We start from the raw sequence: 22094 nt of genomic DNA on the forward strand, positions 1-22094 counted from the left end.
TGCTTCATGTATTTAAGGCTGTTATTACCTATATTTTTTTGTCTTTTCTTAGATTGGTGTAATTATAATTATATTACTCAAGGTAATGATAATGTTTTATAGGGCAATAACCCCCATGGGTTTTTCTCTATATTCAAAGGGTGTCTGTTTAAAACATCGCGGATTCGTAACTGCCTGAAAATTGGATACTTATAAACGCGCGTGCATTTAAAGTTGTTTCCAGGGGTTTGTATTTAAATTGAAATAACTGCAAAATAAGTGACCTAGTTTAATTGATTTTGCAGATATTTGGGTACTGTTTACGCGTTTAAAAATTGTTATCGATTTCAATATCACTAATTCAAGCATTGTTGTTAATATTAGCCTGGTGTTTGTAAAACTCATAGCCCCTTAATGTTGCCAAAATGAATCAACCCCTTGCTACGAGCCTTTCTACATCAAATCGTATATTTTACCACAACAAAAATGTGACCAAATAACGCGTACATCTTTCAATATAAAGATGGTTATAGAAATATTATTAAAAAAAATCTAATGATCTCGTCCTTGAAGATGTAAATCCATGGGACGAGATATTCGTAGATAGATTGAAGAGAGTGAAAGAAAAAAAATAAAAGTCAGAAAAGGTGTACTCACTGCAACCCTGGCAGACGGCTTTCCTAACGGCTCGACTAGATGGTGATGAGGCCTGGTCGGGGGTTCCAATTGCCACCAACGAAGTCCTCGGCGCGCCCTGGGCCAGGTCCGCGCCCGTCCTGGCGTACACCAAATACCGCTGGTTCTGTCGTAACACGCGCACAGATACCGCGCATATCGACGACGAACCCGACTCGAAACTTCTCGACGTCGGTCTTCTGTCCCTCTTATTCGGCCCAGGTTTCGTCTTACCGTGGTTCCTCGAGTTCGCGTAACCCAAGCTCGAATTGTAGAAAGTCACAGTCACTATCTCCTTCTTCTTCCAATGATTCTTCGGTAAATCGTTCGATTTGAAAGTTTTCTGTAGACGAAAAGTTGCCACGAAAAGATTGGCGTTTTCCGCCGAAGCTACCACGTTCTCCAATTTGGCCAAGATGACCACCGGTGACAGGACCGCTTTGGAAGCCGGGTCCAAATCAGGGTCCGTTAGACACTGCTCCGCGCCTATCGCGCGCGTCATCCTGGGTTGCCAACAAAGCATCCCGAAGACGGTAGCCAACAAGGGACCTAGTATTCGGCCAACAAAGGCCGGGTTGAATTTTGTCCTTTCGATCCTCATTATTAGACGATTCTGGGTTACCGCCGATGATGAACGAGGGTTATCAAGTTCCCCCGCCAAAGCATGTTTGCCGGGGGAAGCCCTAGATTTTCGTTGAACTTAAGCGACAAACGTCAAGACGACGGCGCTAACATATCTCCAACTTTACGAGAACCAATTCCCGAACTTAGATCGTAATACGAAAGACGATACGCGATATGTCAATTAGTACAGCGCGAAAACGTCGCTTTTACGATATAGTGAAACGCGCCAGCGATGGTACAAGATAGAAGATCCAACACTACGGAGAAGCGAACCGGAGAACCTCTCCAAGTGCGGTCTAACTTCTATTTGGACTGGATAAGAGTGAGAGATTCAGCTCAGCTCGAGAGGAAAGATCGTCGTCAGAGCTGTTTCGCCTGTATAGTTGGTGCTGCTCAGACTCGACACAGCTGAGAGAGAAAGAGAGAGAGAGAGAATACTGGGATGAAGCGCTGCGAATTTTATACCTCTTCCCACTTTTCTAGATATTATTTTCTTCCGAAAAATACTTCGTTTTAACTGGATGAGTCGTCGTACAATTACTAACTACTTCAGGAACAGCGAGAAGCCTTCTTCAACAACGTGTAGACAATCTTGGCCTGAAAAATATATTTAAATTAATTATCTAATCGACACAATTTCATTTGGAGGCTGGTAAATCATTAAAATTCCTTTTAATTAAAAATACGTCCAACTACAACATCTATTAAAAATATTTAAATTAACAAAGAAATATCCCAATAAAGGTTTCCAAAGCCACTCCCCTTGACTGTAAATAGATATAATTACAACCCCTTCTGGTTAATATTCGGGTGAATAAACAGTAAATTCCTTTTTAGAGAATCGAGCTAGCATGCTTAAAACGTCTAATTGAGAGCGCTGTCTTTTGCTATCCTCATATCACTAAGGTTAATCTTGTAAATTCTAGGCTAAGTAGGTAGGCCATGTTACGTATATATATATATATATACCAAGGAGCTATACACTGTATGCTGGTGAAATCGTTTCAGATTCTAGAGGAACTTTGGGAAAGATTTTGGGGACGTTTAGCGGGATGAGAAAATTTATTTGGAATAAAACTTGGGATAAATATTTACGTAATGAAAAACTTTTGTATGTGTCTGTGTATTTTTCTTGTATATAGATGCCTCTTTCGATCTATTCACGCTCTATTTCTATTTACATAACATTATTCGATTAAATTGGTCGGATGCTCGGATTTGATTTTAAAAGTAAGTACGTTTAAGTATGTTTTAGAGATTTATTGGAATTCCAGTATGGGAAGGAAAGTCTAGTATTAAAATGGTAAAAAATTATTTAACAAGTTTCATAATCAAATATATGGACGTTATTATGTAATTATGGTTTTCGCCGTCATTTTTCAAGATGGCCGCGAATTTAAATTAAACTATTTCTTAATGAGCACCTATTACTTAAAAGTAAGAATTGAAATGTTAAATGATTATTTAACCATTTTCGTAATCAGTCGAATTATTTCAAAATATATGGACGTTATTACGTAATTATGGCTTATGCCGCCATTTTTCAAGATGGCCGCGAATTTAAATTAACTATTTCTTAATGAGCACCTATTACTTAAAAGTAAGAATTGAAATGTTTAATGATTATTAAACCATTTTCGTAATCAGTCGAATTATTTGAAATATACGAACGTTATTACGTAATAAGGGGTTTTTGCATTTTTCGCCGCAATTTTCCAAGATGGCCGCGCAAACGTAAATTAACTATTTCTTACTTAAGATTAATTATTAATTAACGTCCCCGCAAAATTAGTTTCAGTTTATCAATTTCGCATGCGAGTTGTCCAGTATATTAGAAGTTTCAATTATATATATTTAAGAATTTTAATTTTAATATTTTTTTTCTCAAAATTAGCAATAATTAAGAACCAGCATCAGATTAAAAAATTTAAATATTTAAATGTTTTATACGGTATTAAACGGAAACATTTAAATATTTATAATAAGGCTGATGGTATTTTTAATTTATTTATTTTTTTTAATTCCAGATTCATAATAATAATAATAATAATAATGACAAAATCAAATTACCGAATGCATTTAAAATAAATAAATTCAACTCATATTATCTTGAATAAATACTGGAATATTTTAAAATATAATTACCTTAAAGTTTATTTAAATATTTCTTTTTAAAACTAAAACAATCATTTTTTTCCCCCAAATGGGATTTGGGCCAATTTCCAAGATGGTTAGAGTTAGACTTTATTTTCTAATAAAAATAAAATCAGTTTTTATAGAAGCGTAGCGAAATTGAGAGAGCTAGTCGCGTGCGAGGGAGAAATAATTAATGATATTTAAAAGAAGAATAGCTCGTTAGTGCTTTCTTAATTACCCAAGTAGTTTTTCTTTAAATTGAAGATCGTGCCAAAGGAAATAATGAAAGTGAGATGAGCGCCCTCAGGGGGGTAATCACGACGAATAATTGACTCAATTTAAACCCAACCTTAAGAGGAATTCAATTGTAATAGTGAGTAGCCCCTCGAAAGTGCCCCGAAATAAACCTAGCTACATTATAGACCAGATCGTTTTGAAAACAATAGGGTATGAAAAGGGCATGCATTTCTTCTGTTTTTAGTCGCGTCGAAATATGAATCATTTTTATATTATATTATATACATTTAATAAAATAAAAAAAATGTAAATTAGTCTACGCCTCATCTTTAAATGGGAGGATTTTTATTACGTGATATTACTAATTTATTCTTTAAATAAGTTTAATTTTAAAAGGTATTGACCTTCCCTTGATTGCGTTATCTGTATAAATATTGAAGGGTTTGATTTAAAGAATGATTTCCAATGAAATAAGGCTCTGATTTAAGGAATGTTTACCAATAAAATTAAGGCTCTGATTTAAGGAATGTTTACCAATAAAATTAAGGCTCTGATTTAAGGAATGTTTACCAATAAAATTAAGGCTCTGATTTAAGGAATGTTTACCAATAAAATTAAGGCTCTGATTTAAGGAATGTTTACCAATAAAATTAAGGCTCTGATTTAAGGAATGTTTACCAATAAAATTAAGGCTCTGATTTAAGGAATGTTTACCAATAAAATTAAGGCTCTGATTTAAGGAATGTTTACCAATAAAATTAAGGCTCTGATTTAAGGAATGTTTACCAATAAAATTAAGGCTCTGATTTAAGGAATGTTTACCAATAAAATTAAGGCTCTGATTTAAGGAATGTTTACCAATAAAATTAAGGCTCTGATTTAAGGAATGCTTACCAATAAAATTAAGGCTCTGATTTAAGGAATGCTTACCAATAAAATTAAGGCTCTGATTTAAGGAATGCTTACCAATAAAATTAAGGCTCTGATTTAAGGAATGCTTACCAATAAAATTAAGGCTCTGATTTAAGGAATGCTTACCAATAAAATTAAGGCTCTGATTTAAGGAATGTTTACCAATAAAATTAAGGCTCTGATTTAAGGAATGTTTACCAATAAAATTAAGGCTCTGATTTAAGGAATGTTTACCAATAAAATTAAGGCTCTGATTTAAGGAATGTTTACCAATAAAATTAAGGCTCTGATCTAATGAATGTTTCCCAATAAAATAAGGCTCTGATTTAATGAATGTTTCCCAATAAAATAAGGCTCTGATTTAATGAAAGTTTACCAATAAAATAAGGCTCCGATTTAAGGAAAAAAATTTAATAATATGAGGCTCTTATGTAAATAATGATTTGGCAATACACCATAAGGAAATAAAATTATCAAAACAATCAATAACCTTAATATAAACGAATAAAAAATTTACTTTAAAGTAACAATGTTACTTTATCTCACTCATCTTAAGTAATTTAAGAAAATCTCTAGTTAAATTTATGACGATTTTGGAAATCACGCAGACGCGGGTAGTTGAACTAACCAACCATCAAAAGAAAAAGGAAGTTAAGAAGAAAAAAAAATGTTTTGAACCAAAGCCAACCAAACGTTATATCAGGCCCCCTTCTCTTCTTAAAAACCAGGGAACGCCTGCTCCGAACAGGGAACGAGTGAGATTGCAGCGAGAATATACGACTTTAAAGTCTAATTTCTTTCCAAGGACCTTCGGAATATTGTTTCTGGCAAAGACGTTAGGCTTAAAAAGATTTCTTCTCCATCCAGTCGAGCAACAGACTAAACAATTTTTTTTCTTTCTCTCTCTCTCTCTCTCTCTATCCCTTTTTCTCTCTAATATACATCTCTCTCTCTCTTCTCCTCGGGAGTAAAAAGGCGGGAAACATCCCCATCCCCCTGACTAAAAAACGAGGGATCGCTCCTAGCATCTTCCCATTGCTCTTCATCCTCCAAAACGGAGGCCCTCCGCTTCATTCCCAGCCAGGACTCGGAAAAGATTCAGAAAGTCATTTTTTATCTCAACCGTTCGTCGCAGACTTTTAAATAAAAGAAGAAGATCTAGGCCTAAGAAGAGAGATCTAGAGAGAGAGAGAGAGAGAGAGAGAGAGAGGGAGTGAGAGAGAGAGTGAAAGAGAGAGTGAGAGAGAGAGAGAGAGAAACGCGCGAAAATCTTAAAATATCGGACACACAACCATGCAGAAGCAGAAGAAGCAGTGAGAAGATTTTACACAATATCTCATTACAACTCTTATATGAATACCGTCATTGTTTATAGCAGAGTTAGAAATTTCAATCGTCCCTTAATGAAAGGGATGACTTTCGCGCTAAGCTTGATGTACTGCTAATGGTCTTTTAAATTTAAGGAACGCTTTTAAATCGTTTTGAAAAATATATGTACATCTTTCTTTTTTTACTTTTCTTTTAGTGACGTCACGTGGCATGTAAAGAAAAGGGTTAGATAATCACAGACATAGATATAAGAAAGTTATCTAGATTTGTGTCAGTGTGATTGGAGAACAAAGTACTACTCACATTTTCCCATCATCATGCAGTTCCCAAAATTCAAATTTTAAGGTTTATTTACACTTTTCGGAAGGGGGTAGGTTAGGCAGTATCGTTTGCTTAATATAGACTTAGGACTGCAACGATACCAGTCTACCAAATTTGGTCAGCGTTATTTGAAGCCAAAGCTATTGTCTTTGGATCAAAGCTAAGAGTCCTGTACCAAATTTGGTCGGTTTGTTTGAAGGCATCTTTATTTACACGTCTTTTGTTGTGAACATACCCATCAATGTTTCGTTTGAAGAAACCAAGTTGGTCAACACACCAGGCTCTATCTGTGGTCTGTCTAAATTGCCTTATTAAATGTTTTCAGATATAAATATTCTTCGCTTTAAAAGTTTTGGAAAAATTCAATTCAATTCAATCAGACGTTTCTCGACAAGATCAGGCTAATATAACCAGTTCTTAAATTTTAAAACGCGTGTTTTTTTTAAAAGGCGTTCACTGCATGAACATTCATGAAACAATTACAAAAAAAAACGATAGACAATCTTCTCTTTCACTCAAAATATTCAGAAAATTCCCCGTTTTGGTTAGAAGAAGAAGGGAGAGAGAGATTGCCTTTTGTTTCGCTTGTAAAAAAAATTCAGGGTGGGCCAAAAATAATTATTTAAGAAGTTCATTTTTGGAATCCGAGTAACGCGACCCGGGCTATTCTTCTCTTCGTTATATAAAAAAAATACAAAACTGAATGGGGGGAATGAATTACGTAACCGCGCCGCGGAAGCCTACGTCTACCGACATAGGGCGTATCATGATGATTTTCTAGAAATTAGGGGTCAACCCGCGCCAGAAATGCCGCAAAAAATAACTACGAACAAGTTGATTCAGTATAGGGGAAACTTATTCAAGACCAAGTGTATCGAAGACCAATCTACCTCAAAGTATAGAAATAAATACTGACACGAGTCCAGGAAAAACCAAAGAACAATTTTGGACGGTTAAAAGCTATCCTTATTTTAATCTACGGGACTCTGGTTATTTTATTGTTAATTGCTGAAAATGTCTTTTAACAAAATGCCAATACATAAGGAGACCAAGCGACTTAGAGCGTAAAATCGTCTGCTATTTTACACTCTAAGTTGCCTGGTCTCCTTGTGCAAATGGTATGAACTCTCCTTGCGTGTAAACTATGTATTGATGTAGAACTTTGGACATTTGGAAATCTGCCGTGATGCCATTTATAAACATATCTCTTCACTCTACGCATTTTCTCTGACCTTTGAGCCATAGCAATTGTTCAACATCGTGCAGGGCCGTCGAGAGTGGGGGACAATTCAGTCAGCTTTCCCGGGGCCCGTACCTACTAGGGGCCCTGGCCGCGAGTCTTGATAAGGGCTCTCAATTTCCTCAATTTCCCCGGGCCCACGAATTCTCTCGACGACCCTGTCAACGTGTCACATTTTATATAGATCCGGCTAAATTTATAATAAAAGTTCAGAAACCAATTTCGAACCAACTATGAACAATTTTGATATTTGTCGACAGAGAAACATTTTTGTCAAAAAGTAAGAAAACGCGCGGGGTTTTTTCTTCTTTCCTCTAATCGGACACCGGTAACGCGTAGGTTTCACGGGTTGTCTTCGTTTTCTGCTGTACAAAAAAAAAAAGCGAAACCTATTTCGCATGGAGATAACGTAATGTTCCAAGTCTCGCTTCGGTTTCGGTATTTACGCGATGGCCTTAAACGACCTTCCTTTTTGGTTAAAACAAAAAAAAACCAAAAAGAAAAGTTGGAAGTTTCAAAATTGGTTTTTGAGAGTAAAAGATTTAGGCCTAGCAGACTGATGTATGTAGACGCTGTTAAGGTGGGAGTCAGTGGCGGCAGATAACGTGGATATAAATACACCCTCAAATAACTGGGTAATGCTGTAGGGATCATCAAATGGCGGACGAAAAAGAAACGCAACAAAAAAATCAGATCCTGGCATATTTATCTGCTCATTAGATTTATATTTACTTAATATATCTATGCAATTAATAGATAACACTAATGAACACGGAACATCATGGCTGTCAAAACCAGAGGCTATAAAATTGTAATGACGTAGGAAAGAACTACGTCACGTCACCAAGCAACCGCGCAAATGGCCTATGTACACTCTACAACATCATCAGTCTAACTTACTAACCTAGTGGAATTTTTTCCTTTTTTTTTCTTTTTCATGGCATTCCACAGGGTCTCGTCTGGAACTTTGAATATTTTAACGAGGTAACTAACGCAAAGACAATTACCAAGAAAGTAATATAGGTTACTAAGTTAAGGTTACTATGTTAAGGAAATTATAGCAATGTACTTACGGTACCTATAAAGTTGTTCCGCGCAAAATGACTAACGAAACATTCTATCGATTTTAAGAAGGTTTGGATTTCTTCTAAAACTATTTCAAACATTTCTAGCTGTCCCTTCCAAATTCCAAAGCTAAAAGGGGTTATAAAACTAAGTAAATACCACACACAGAACAGGGTTTACCTTTTGAGGTGACAATAGTACCGTTAATGGTAAGGTTTTAGGCAATGGGAGGTCAAGCTTTTGAAAAACATTTTAAGTCATCTTTTCTTATTGTCAAAGGTCAATGGTTACCTCCAGAACATTGGCACGTGTGACAGAAGTAACTGACAAGTAATTGTAAGGTTACTGTTCAATACGCAGGTGGACAAAAATACTGTCAGACGTTCATAAATTATAATAACTAAATTTTAGAAATGTCATTGTGAGAGTGTTCAGTATAACCTTCTGTGAACTGTGAACTCATGTTTACTTCTAGAAGTTCCGTTTGCATTTTGACTTAAATAGTTGGCCAAATTACGAACACGCCAATTGTTATTGCCCACTTCATACAACGAGCTTCTAGCAAACATTGTACAATGCCGAGATGACATCGGCTTACGAACCCCACGTTCAATTCTAATTGGGCAGCGTTGAAAGCCGGTGTCAATAAACACAGCCACTTTCCAGAACTTCGTACAAAAGGCGTAACATACACATCCCATGGTACCAAACTCGGGACAATACCGGCTTTCCCTTTATAGTTGAAGACATTTTCAAAGAGAGAGAGATAGAAAACAAGACCGAATAGCTACAGAATAACTATTTTCAACCCTTTTTAGCGTCAACTCAAGCAACCCAACTCCCATCCTTGTCAGCTAATACAAAGATTGTGTAAATAACATAAACTTTACGTGAGTAAATTTTGTTAGGCTTAGCTCAAAATTGGGCTGTTAAAAAGCAGAAACAAACTAGCAAGATGTTATAATCTGCAAAAGAGATGCTGATGAAAATCTAACCCAGGAGACAGGGAATAAGTGCAAGCAACACAGGGATGGTTCCCCTCCCCGACTCGACAGTATAAGGATGATACTTCAAGATGTAGGCGGGTCATGGTGACGTAAACAATACAAGCTACTCCCATATTTCAAAGTATCATCGCAGAACGTCAAGGACCTATCTCGAGTTAGAGGCAGGGAATAAATGCACGCGACACAGGGATTGTTTCCGTCCCCGACTCGACAGTATAAGGATAATACTTCAAGATGTAAGCGGGTCATGGTGACGTAAACAATACAAGCTCCTCCCATATTACAAAGTATCATCGCAGAACGTCAAGAATTCAGTGTAGACACAAAAATCTACAGTGCAGGCGCCGAAAACCTAAAGGCAAGGTAGAGTTTTACTATGCTTCTCTAGATCTTAGTTATGACTTAGGAATAATGAACATATGATAATTTTGAGTTAATACAGTTCATTTTTAAGACATCTTACGCTTTTACGAAACGAAATTTAATCAAACTAATGGAGCCAACCCAAGTTTCAAAGAGCTATAGGGGTATTTTTTTGGATGCGAAAACAGTCCCGAATATCCGATTCCAGGAAACACAAAAAAAAAGACGCAGCAGCTCAGTACATTTCTTCCCGGTCCTGGAGCGCGAACGAACGCGCGGCTTCTTTAGTGTCAGATAATTAGACTAAAGTCACGTGTTCTATGTTAATATATACGAACGTACGTACGGTTTTAGTTAGAGGGGCAAAAGGGGGTTACAATTTCCAAGTAAAATAGTTTTAACTTGACTGACAAGGATGAAGGCTCAAAACTATAGAATCGAGGTTCTGTCTGGTATGTCAAATGAAAATTGTTGCGAAAAACGCTAAGCCACATTCCAATTCGGTGAAATAATTACGATGAATTTCGGGAAGGTTAACGCTAAAATATTTTTTCTTTGATTCTATGGAATTTTATACTAATAAACTTTAATTCAATTCAAAGAGTTATTTTGAATGATCGGTGAAAAAATACGTATTTTCTATATGGGATGTTTTATTTTAATTGGTAGCTAGTTCAGACCCCAATTCATTGAACAACGGTCAACAATTAAGGAATGGTATGATATGAAAGATACCGTTTGACGAATTTGCTCATTTCTCGTACACTAATTGTTGTACGAACAAGTAATTAGCATCGTTGAAAAGAAAACAAACAGGGCTACCATGTACACGAAGGAAATTCGCATACCTCACACGAAACTAAATTTATGACACTTCAATGTTTATTTATTCGAGCCCTAGCTGATTATTGTAACGCCAAATATTTATTATCACTGGTAATCATGGAAGAATTAAGCGGATATATTTAAGTTTAGTATTTAAATGCTCAATTGTGTCTAACTATACCACGTGGTGTTTTATAGTATATTAACTGAAGTGGTCTGCAGATACTTCCGTATAAGTTTTGAAGTTCTAATACAAATAAACCTTGCCCAGAACCACGCATGCACTTACACGAAAAATTTCAAGGTTTACCGAAATATTTCAAGTCTTAAAAGATTGTGGAGCAATTTTTATGCAAATGCACCTGTTTACTAATAGTCTATAGGTTATTACTTAAACGTGGGTGGGTCTAATATGTATACGCTCCCGAAAAACTTCCGTCATTTCTATTAAAAGACTTTGGGAAAACTTTCGGGGACTCGAGAACGATGCTGGTTGGTGAGGTATGGTTTTTAAGGCCGAGAGCGCCGTCAGGTCTGTAACTTGGTCTCCTATCTCTTTTTAAAATTTGTTTTCATAAACAACCCCGCGAACGTCTTCAGTTATCGAGCTGCCTTTAACTATAGCGTCTCACCGCCTATAGGCTTCGTGCTAAAATAACATTACATAACGTAATATCAGAAGGGGATAATTGAGGAAGGATGACACTCTGCGTATCCTCTTAATACACTTTAGTTATGTAACATAACATGATTTTTCGTTTGCTCTCCCGTTCAAACTTCAGATGGGTATCGCACCGTGCAGGGTGAATTCTATAACTGTTTAGTATACTAAATCCTCAGTAAGGACAAAAATCCACAAGGGAGCCTTGGAAAATTGTTAAAGTCCGACTTCCATCGAAAAGAGTTCTAGCGAAATGAAAACCGAGCATCGAGACTAACAATAAAGTGACCGTGCCGATTTTCGAATCTCGGCTGGGGCAAAGGTTGGAAGGGTTCTAACTAATTGAAAGCCGTGCTATATGTGGTTCTAGCGAACAGAAGATAAACAATAGAAATCATTTTTTCCTCCCAAATGTTTGCTTTCCTCTGAAGGAAATTCTCTATTGTTCATCTTCAGTTCGCTAGAACCACATTGCACGACTTTCAGTTAGCTAGAACCCTTCCATCTTTTGCCCCAGAGGGGATTCGAAAATCGGCACGGTCGCTCCATTGTTAGTCTCTATGCTCGGTTTCAAGTTCGCTAGAACCATTTTCGTTGGAATTCGGCCTTTAAAGGGCTAATAGAGTAATGATGAGGGAACTATGTATCGCGTTTATACGTTATTCTGTTTAAGTAACCTTGCTATAACAAATGTTATGGGATGTTGGTTGGCAAGAAACGTGTTACAATTACCCTTCGTACACTTCTCTCGAAGAGAAGTATTATACACTTCTGGTAATATATACGCTAATTCCATAAGAAAACTCTTCTCCCAGAGTCTAGGCAGTGTAGGCACACACACTCTATATAGGATTAAAGCGAAATGGAGTTGAGATAATAAATTAAGTGTTGCTCAAAATGAACCAAAAATTAATGCCGACAAAAGCTAAGCTTATCTGGTTTATGTACGAGTTTCCTTTGGGACCGACGTATACGTTCCACCTTTTCATTTTTATTTATTTTACAGAGTGATGATGGCTTTTCAACCAATTTGTGTTGGTTTTAAAAGATTTTTTCTAAGGATTCTAGCTGGCTACGCAATTTAAAATTTCACTTGAAATTTATTTATTTCAAATGCAAAGTATAGACTGCAAAATTAATCAACTCATTTCATTTTCTTAGTTCAAGATTACTGATGGGATGCAATCGTGTCAATAAGGTTTCCGCGCAGGTTGTTTCTGATAAGTCTGTCGTAGATTAAAGGGTGTATTGTGGTCAAACCGAGTGGTAAGAGTCACCCAAAACTAGGGACCAATCAATGTTTGGGGTGTACATGTCTCCGTATAACTAAACTAGCTGTTACCCGCGGCGTCGCTCGCGTGTAATAAGAACTTCCATCAAAATGATTTAAGAATGGGTAGATTTTGCTGATGATTAATACTTTTTGTAGCACCCTAGGAGCGAAGGCCCTCGGCGTTGCCCGTCAGCCCGTCGGGACATTTTTTAATACTTTTCACGCGGACATTATTCCATAAAGAAGGGTTTTTAAATTTCTGGCCGCCATTTAAAAAGATGGCAACAAATAAAACCCGAAAGACCATTCAGCCTGTCTATGCGTTAAAGGAAATCAGTGTACTAAATATTTGTGAAATCGGTTGGAACGCGCGGACTTTGCTGCATAGAGAAGATTTTTTACATTTCTGGGCGCCATTTATTAAGATGGCGGCGGATTGGAAAAATCTTTCTTAGTACGCGCCGACTACTTATGAGTAACGTTCTTGCAAATTTTCAGCCTTCTAGGCCAAGCGATTTGGGCTGGACGTTGATTATCAGTCAGTCAGGACTTTGATTTGTTGTAGACCCGATGCATGTTCTTAGACACTTTACCCTAAGAACACGACAGACAACTCAGAAACACCCTCTATTGTTTATCATAGATACGAACAAATATTTTGGTCAGTTGAAACCATCACTATAAATTCAAATTTTAACCAGAATATTGAAGTACACTTATATAAACAGTGTAGCGTTTTAGCTTTCTCGTAATTCTTTAAGAAAAACAAGTTAAAATAATTTTAGCGTAGGCCAGAGTTTTCTTTGAAACAAACCATGAAAAAATATTCATAAACTTCCTACCTTTTTTTCTAATTCCCCCTCTCCCTTCAAGAACGTTCTTCCGTTTTTAACTTTTCAAGTACTTATAGTCAATTATCCATTTAAAAAAAGCCAACCACCATGGATGGGATTGATGTCACGTTAATTAAGCTCATATTCTTAAAAAACATTTTACAGCCATCGCGCCGTTGCAACGAATGAACCAAGATGTGTTCAAACAGGCAAGCGGGGTAACAAAAATGTGACGTAATTCTTAAGCCTAATCTTAGAATTTACCTACTGATAATAAGAAATCGTAGCAGAAATCATTTCATACCGAAGTTATCGCACGAGACCTTCTTTATTTCGACCCACTTTTAAACCACGTGGATTGATCAAACCGAACATTTGAAATATCTGCGGTGAAAATTCAGTTTAACTGTAGAAGAGACTCTTTTCAAAATGAGGGACGCAGTGTCGGGTTAAAACGTAACATCCGGATAGTATGTGGACCAAAGTTCTTGTTGTAGTTTACGTCTTTGCTGACTAAATACCCATCAATGTTCGGTCTTAACACAAGAGGGTGTTCAAACAATTTCCCCAGACTTCTGAAAAGTGTTGTTTCAGATTTTGGGTGATTCTCTTAATTCGTTTGTAGATAATGTCTGGGTTATCTACTTCTTTTGCACCTAAGTTATCAGCTACCGGCGATAACGTCGTCTCCAAATATCAAAAAAATGCATAGAAAAAAGCATTTTAAAATGTGTTTCAAACGAAAGCCGACAATGCGTAGGCGATTATGCTAGAAAATACATTTTAAATGGAGATTGCTAATATATGCTATCATCGGCTTCGATTTTTCTGGTTATGTTTTTCTGTTGAGTTTATTTCAGTTTCAACGGATTTTAATACTTTTTCAAAGAAAGTGTTGCTCTTCTGACGTCATATTTTTTAAAGCTCTAGTTTTTAAATGGAATTGTGTGTGGGGGTTTGTTATGATAAACGTTTGTAGAGACTACGTCACTTGACAGTACCGTCAAAGTCTTTAGAAGTGTCAGCCTTGTCTGTGAAATAGGCTCTAAATATCCAATTTGCTACCATTGCAACAACATTCGGTTTATTCGCGACGTTTAGCCTTAAAATATAGTTTATTTGTATCGTAAACTAGTGTAATAACGTGGGATTTTAGCGGCTAAAATGATGAAAATGACAACACCTGTTTCTAGGCGTCGTTACAACGCCGCCACTTCATTCATAATGTTTTAATTTATCTAATCATAGCATTCCAGGAAACCGTTGATAAGCCAAACCCACACCGTATCCCGTAAAGATACTGAATATGCTTTCAATTAGTGTACACTAATTTAATTTATAACTCTCTGTGAAATTCCCAGAAAAGAGACAAACACTTCAGTCTCACGTAACGTTTTAAGGTATTCCCTATCCCCATATTGACCAAATTAAAAACTAAATACCTTTCCCGCGTACCAGTGTGCATGGGAAATGCTAATAGATATCAAAAAACTATAGATCTAACACAAGGAATAGTTACTTTAGAACCATATATGTGGTAGCTAGGTGATTGATTGTACTCCAACAGGGTCGAATGCGTCTCGGGCCTACCAAAGTACTGACCCAAATCGCGAAGTTGCATGCGTCCTTACACCGGTGACGATAAGATGATTCCCAGTGTCACCTCTAACTAAATACTTTCCCGCATACCAGTGTGCACGAGAAATGCTAATAGATATCGAGCAACTATAGAGCTAACACATGGAATAGTTATTTTGCAACCTTATTTATGGTACCTAGGTGAATAATTGTACGTCAACAGGGTCGAAGCGTCTCTGACCCAAATCGCGTAGTTCCACGCATCCTTACACCGATGACGATAAGATTATTCCAAGTGTCACCTCTACAGTTTCATAATTTGTTTCAAAAGCAGGCAGGTGTTCGATAAAATTGAACTTAAATAAAATTCCACATAGAAGCCACCACCAACTGTAATCATCTTTGAAACCGTTAAAAGTTGGCGCATTTTGGAAATTCCATAGCCCATATAGTCCCTGTCCAATAATACTAATCGTATATTGAGTAATTGTACCCATGGTTCGAGAAAAGAACTTGATTGAGCTAACTCAAGTACATATTTCAACGTCAATTACCAGAGACATTGAGTATACGTACACAAGCGAAGAAAATCATTTCCTACCAAAATTAATCGTTTCTTAAAGAGCGTTAGGCCTAGGAAGTTAAGTTTTTTTCCCTACGACCTTCGTTGAATATTCGCTATAGCGTTCCTAGGAATCGTTTTGACGCTCTTTTTAACATTTTGAGGAAGAAGAAAAAGAACTAAGAGTAATTAACGAGGGACAAATGGTTTCTTCCTAGGATTTCTAACCCTAAAATACGCATTGCATTCGCTTCTACTCACCCCCTTCTACCCCCTCGTGACAAGACGCTTTTTAATAGAGCTCAAGCAGTTATTCGCTTCACTTAAAAAAAGAAGCGCCTCATTTAGTCGCTCTCTTTATGCTTATTAAGAGATCTTTGGCGGGTAGACGAGCCACTCAAACTCAGCTAGGACCAATGCCAGCAACCGCGCGACAGCAACTACATTGGACAGAAAGATATACCCTACGCCAAGGAGTATTGCAAAAAAACCCTGGATGTATAAACTAACATAAATGAATTAACGCGACCTAGACTTGGGTCAGGTATTAACTAACCTTCGCAAATTCTTCAGTACTTGATAAAATGGGGAGTTACTTAGGGGTTGTACGGTTGTACCGTCTCTGGGAGGAAAATAGTTCTGCAACTAATTAGGACGCGCTGTTAAGCCTAATAAACTTAATTATTAGTAGAAAATGACACCAGTAACGTTCCAGCACCTATTTTAAGCTTTTCGGACTGGGCCTTGGTAAATCATTTAGAATTGTAATTAACCCAACAATTAAGGAACGATGAACTAAAACGCAGGTTAGAGTTGAAGATTTGAATTTTGTTTGGCGAGCAGCTAACGTCTCCATATCTTTCAAATACTCCATGGTACAAGAAGACCTCCCTCCGCGTGCCCAAAAAAAGACTGGCGAAATTTGAAGTAACGAAAATCCGGAATATTTTTCTGGAAACTCATCATTTCATTTCATTGGCCATGACATTTTTTTGGTTTGTTGAGGAGGAGATAAAGGGAGGGGGCCTTCATTGTCGCTAAAAAGTCGATTAGTAAATTGCGCTCGCTAATTCGAAAACGAGGACTCCAGGAACTAATTGTCTTGGCACGGAGGAATGCCGCCATCAGAGAGACACATTGCTCTCGAGAAATCGCGTCACGAGATATCAACTTATTGCCCCACAATTCATACCAAAAATACCTCACACCGAATGATAAGTTGCTTTAAAATTAACGATGACATCATATTGGGTTGATTATTAAATCTCTCGGTAAGATGTATTTGACCTTTGACCCCCTCCAATAATGGCACGTTTCCAAAATAAACATTAAAATAAACGCTCACCATGCACCAAGTAAATGGGCACTCGTTCCAATGGATGTCTGTTGTCCGTGATTCCATCCATCATGGTCCAGGATAGATATGTCTGTCTGGGATATGATGCCAAGATGACCACCAACATCTTCAGTTTACGAGGCATACAACACCAAGGCTTACAGAGATTCTGAGTAAAATTGTAGCCTAATTCCACTTCTGATGAAATTATCCATTGGACGTTCCCACATTTCTATAATTAAAATCAACAGATTAAAATAAAATTAAGAAATAATTAATATTTCTTAGGTCTAATTACAGTAAAATCCATCATCGCAAAATCAAACACGTTTGAACTCGATAAAGACGTTAATGCGCTGTTTCTAGGGTAGGGTCCCGATAAAACAATGGGGGTGCAGCTTCAGAGCGGGGCTGATAATGAACTCTTACGTAGTGGTATATAACTGGCCTATTTCAATACCTTCAAATTTAGTAAGTTATTTGATGAGCATATATACTTAAAATAAATATAAATAAAACAATAATTCAATCTCTTTTACAAACCGATGGTTATACCATGGACTTTCTATTTAATACGGGAAAAGAAAAGCAGTTTTTTTTTTTCGATCCGGGGGGGGGGGGGTATGCGCTCCTAAGGGAACAGCCAGTGAGAAGGGGAATGCACTTCGTTTAGATTCCCCTTATAAGAACCTTTGATCTCTGCTGTGAAATTTCGATTGACGTAGATGCGCGTGGATATCCCACGCAACCCTGGCTCGTGCAAAATTATTTTCCTATATGACTCATGCGCTAAATGACACACGTGGTCTTATCAAGAAGTGATATCTAGTTTACTAGGGAGAAGGTATAAATTCGCCACATTTCCAGCTTTATCTCCAGTCCAAACGTAGGTCCGGAGCTAATCCCCCCGCCTCTAAATTACAACCAGCATCTCGTTGGTTCTTGAAAACTCACATCAGCGCGACGCGAATGACGAAAATTACGTATTTTCCGACTGAGGAGAGGCGAAATAGCCCGACCTCCTTTTACGTCCCCCCTTGTATTTTGAAAGGGGGACTGGGACTATGGCACGCAATAAACTAGATATCACTTCTTGGTCTTATCCGCGTTTAACCCTAAATCGGGGGTCACTCAAAAAGGTTTTACAAGGTTCTTACAACATTTAATTTTTCTGGAAGGAAATTACTAAACACTTGTTAGTATTTCTTTTTTTTTTTTTTTTTAACTTAACTGAATGATAATTAAGGAAGACTGCCTTCGTTTAACGTTAGGGCGTGTTTTTTACAAACTAGGAGGACATTTTCAAATTAAGCAGAAACAAGAAAAAAGAAATTATCTTGTCGAGGGAGTGAGGACATTCTTGGAAACGATCTTTTTGGGAAAAAAATTCTTAGGGCTTATTTATATCTTTACTAATTTTAAGAGAAAAACAAGTTTGAATTTAAATATGGAATATTAATGTCGCCTTGAAAAGGCTAAAGTTGAACGTTAATTAACCTACGTAGCGAGATTGTTTTGAAGTTATAAGGTTCAAATACACGTGTATTAAAAAGTTCCTCAACTTATTTGTTATTTAGGCCTACATGGTGTTTCTGATAAGTCTGCCAAAAATAAAGGTGTATGTTCTTTGGGAAATCGATTTTGAGTCGAAAATGTAACTTCTATCTCCACTTTGCCGTTAAGTTAAGATTGTCCGAGAGTATTTTACGGATGAACCCATAAATTTAATTAAGAAACTGATTAAGACAATTATTTCTAATATAAAGAACATCCCCCTTAACAGAAGTGAGATGAGACTAGAAGTACTGAGCTAACCAAATTCTTCACTTGGCAAAGGTAAATATTCTTGATAACACACCAACGGTTGGCCCTCTGGTGGCGGTTTCTGAATTTTCCCTCCAAAACGTGAGACGCTCGCGGCGGTAGACGGCCGAACTAGATTCAAGCACCCGCGTCCGTGTTCCGCGGCTTTAGGTTGAGGGGAAGGGGGTAGGAAATATTTTTGGAACTCGACCAATTTTTTTCTCTCAAGTGTAGGCGCGATGGAAGCGGCATAAAATCCTCAAATTTGTTCACTAGTGCCAGGATCTATTACCAATGCTAGAGCCCTTCACTTCTAGTTTAATTTCACTTCTGCCCTTAATTTATGGCAGACTTATCATAAACACCCTGTTCTACATCAAGATATGGGTTTCTATGGTATCCATTAATGAGTTTTGTTCAATCAATATATACGGGTTGTTCCGTTTGAAGTAATTAAAAAGTTCAGAAACTATATTACCATGATCAAAATGAGTTTTTGATTACAAGTTAATTAACTAACTCGGGTGTATTAGTTTTAAATTTCGTTCACTTCAAAATGGCTCGTTGCAACAAATGCACACGTTCAATTTTTCTCGTGTTTTTAACTGCGGTATGCGTTTACCAAGTAACCTGGTCTCTTGTGGAATATTACCAGTATCAGACACTGGTATCCATAGATATGTATATGGATAGCAATCCCATAGCTCCCGCTACAACAATATGTCCTAATATACCGTAAGTAGCGTCTTTAAACTACCTAGTGTTTAACAGACCATGGTTCTACAGAGTTCACTTAACATCTTACAGCTTATTGAAATGGAATGATTCTGCAGATAACGCATCCGACATCGGTTTAGAATCCGACTTGAAGGTTATATGCCTTAATGAACCAACATGTTTTACCTTCCAATGTCTAATTAACTTTGGTTTTGGTTCCATTAGCATTTTGGCAGTAGCCAATCATGGATTAAGAAATTTACCGGTGAAATGTTTTTCGCTCATTGCAAACATAATAGCAATGGCAAATTTGATGGAAAGAAATCAAAAGCGTGTAAATCAAGTGTTAGGACCATCGTGGGGATGGAACCTCAATTTTACCCCTGCTTTACCATGAACTCTGTTTGGAAATCTAGAGACCAAACTCTATTTGATAGCCCCGTTGAACACATTGATGGTCAGATAGTAGATAAAGCATATCCTATAAATTGCTTAATTTAATGATTTAATTTAACTACCATCCATTTGATTTCATCATGATTTCATGTAGCTTTCGGATTCATAGGGAGTTTATTGCCCATCGATGACATTCCAGATAAATTTGAACTCTCGGTTCTAGTGTTCATACATGATCGGATGACCGTTCCAACTAGAGAAGAGTTCAATTTTATGAAACAAATACCATTTTCTTGCAATATCTACGTCAGCAAGGTAAACAAACCCGATAGGCTTAGCTAATTAGAAAACACTAAGCCTAATTTGAAACAGACTCTAGTCAAGAGACTTCAATCGCCCTTTAAGTCAAACTGCACTGACTACGTTAAACAATACGAGTTGTCTGGACAAGGGGACATGACGGAACAAGTACTGTTCGATGATTCCTTAACATATTAATGGCTAAGTCTTTTCTCTTTGTTAAGATGTGTGAATTAAAGTGTATTTGGCGTAATTCTCTTGATAAATTTGGCTGCATTTTTAAACACGGTATAGTCTTCAATGAGGATATAGGACATGCGCAATGTAGACCTGAAATATTTGCAAAAACCGGTGAGGATTTGATACTTAGTCTAACCTGACCCAGGAATGACAAATTATCGTTTGCACAGACAACTACACTGGGATTATTAACGAAATTACAAGAAAATGTGATTTAGAATGCAACCCTGCTTGCGAGTAAGTGTTTATGTTAAGAGTCGGCTAAAACTATGATTGCTAACTAAATAATATTTCAGAGAATCGTTTTACAAAGGCGATGTCTCTTGCATGCCTCTGAATAAGGTTTGTTACCAATGTTTTAATGACATTTTTTAGATTATAATATATTTCTCCACCTTTTCAGAAAAAAGACATGTAAATATCCACGTAAATATTATAAATGAGCTACAATTTCAATGTCTAAAATTATTACTAGTTTGTACAAAGCATTGGCTGTCCTGAGTGGATACACTCCAATGGAATCGGTCATATTTACCACCTTGCCCCAGCAGACGGTAGCTACATATGACGTAAATATTTCTAAAAGTAATTTAATTCATTTCTAATTGTGACAGCCATTGGGACTATTTGGACACATTTGTGGTTTCTGCGGCATTTGGATCGGATTATCAGTACCTCAAATGCTAAACTTCGCGACGTTTCTTGTCAAAACGTTAAAAGGGCTCAAAAATGAATGATGTGGAAGGTGCTTGTCTTTACTGACGTCACAATACTCCAATCACCATGAACTTACCAGACGACATGCTGGAGCTTCATCTGCAATGGAGACACCAAGAGAGTTATTCCCAGTGTTGCCTCTATTTGTTCTCACGTTAATTTACCCATATGAAAGAAATATAAAATAATTTAATTTAAAATTTAAAACCTAACTTAAAATTAATGTAATTTATCGTTGTTAACACTCTAACTCAACTTTATACACAGTTTAATAATGTAATTTGTTATGTATATTTGCTAGTAGCTTAACGGACATCAGAAAGGCCTCGATATATTTTCGAAATAGGATCGAGCATATCAGCCTGTATTCATCATATGTCCATAGATAGCTTAACCACTAAGTACATTTACACCACATTGACGTAATAATTCTTGTATGTATTAGCATAAGTTTATCATGCCTCTAAGTAGAGAAATGGCTGCTACTCATATGGCAATAGTGTTTGTCTGGCTCCCTTTAATGAAACCCTATACTCTCTCCGTATCATTTATCACCTCAACTTCAATACAATATTGTACTGCCTAGCCTAGCGTTTCTTTTATCCTTTTTAGAATGTTTCAGGACTGAAACCGCCTCTATCTCACGAGAGAGAGAGAGAGAGAGGGATTTTGGGGTTGCTTAAGTAAAATTCGTTCCCCCAATGCCAGCCTATACGAAACGTAAAAATCTCCTTTATTCCATTGGAAGATTTTTTTTCACGTGACCCATTTAGTAATCGTCTCGACCGCTTGGTGGCTGCACCGCGACAGAAATTTAAAAATTTTCTCTCTTCGTATCTTAGCGCTATACGAGTTCTGACGTCACAGTAGCCTGCGGAAGATGCCCAGTTGTAACCCATATTTGTGTACTTAGAGGCATGATAAACTTATGGTATTAGTTTCGGCGTGATTTATGACGTGATAAC

General features: G+C 37.0%; 1 long non-coding RNA gene across 3 annotated transcripts; it reads right to left on the minus strand.

Moving 5' to 3' along the window:
• Positions 1–1251: 1251 nt before the first annotated feature.
• On the minus strand, positions 1252–17383 carry LOC149651705 (uncharacterized). Of its 3 annotated transcripts, none has more exons than XR_016371321.1 (4): positions 17255–17383; positions 16966–17188; positions 1786–1875; positions 1252–1686 (listed from the first exon to the last, which is right to left on the minus strand). It is a non-coding gene; the product is annotated as an uncharacterized LOC149651705 (long non-coding RNA). The 3 variants fall into 3 exon arrangements; XR_016371320.1 differs by having other exon boundaries at positions 1744–1875; XR_016371319.1 differs by having other exon boundaries at positions 1252–1875.
• Positions 17384–22094: the final 4711 nt, after the last annotated feature.

This window comes from Phalangium opilio, unplaced genomic scaffold (assembly GCF_054372755.1).
Source record: "Phalangium opilio isolate 3A_F unplaced genomic scaffold, DU_Popi_V2 ptg000082l_1, whole genome shotgun sequence".
NCBI lineage: Eukaryota > Metazoa > Arthropoda > Arachnida > Opiliones > Phalangiidae > Phalangium > Phalangium opilio.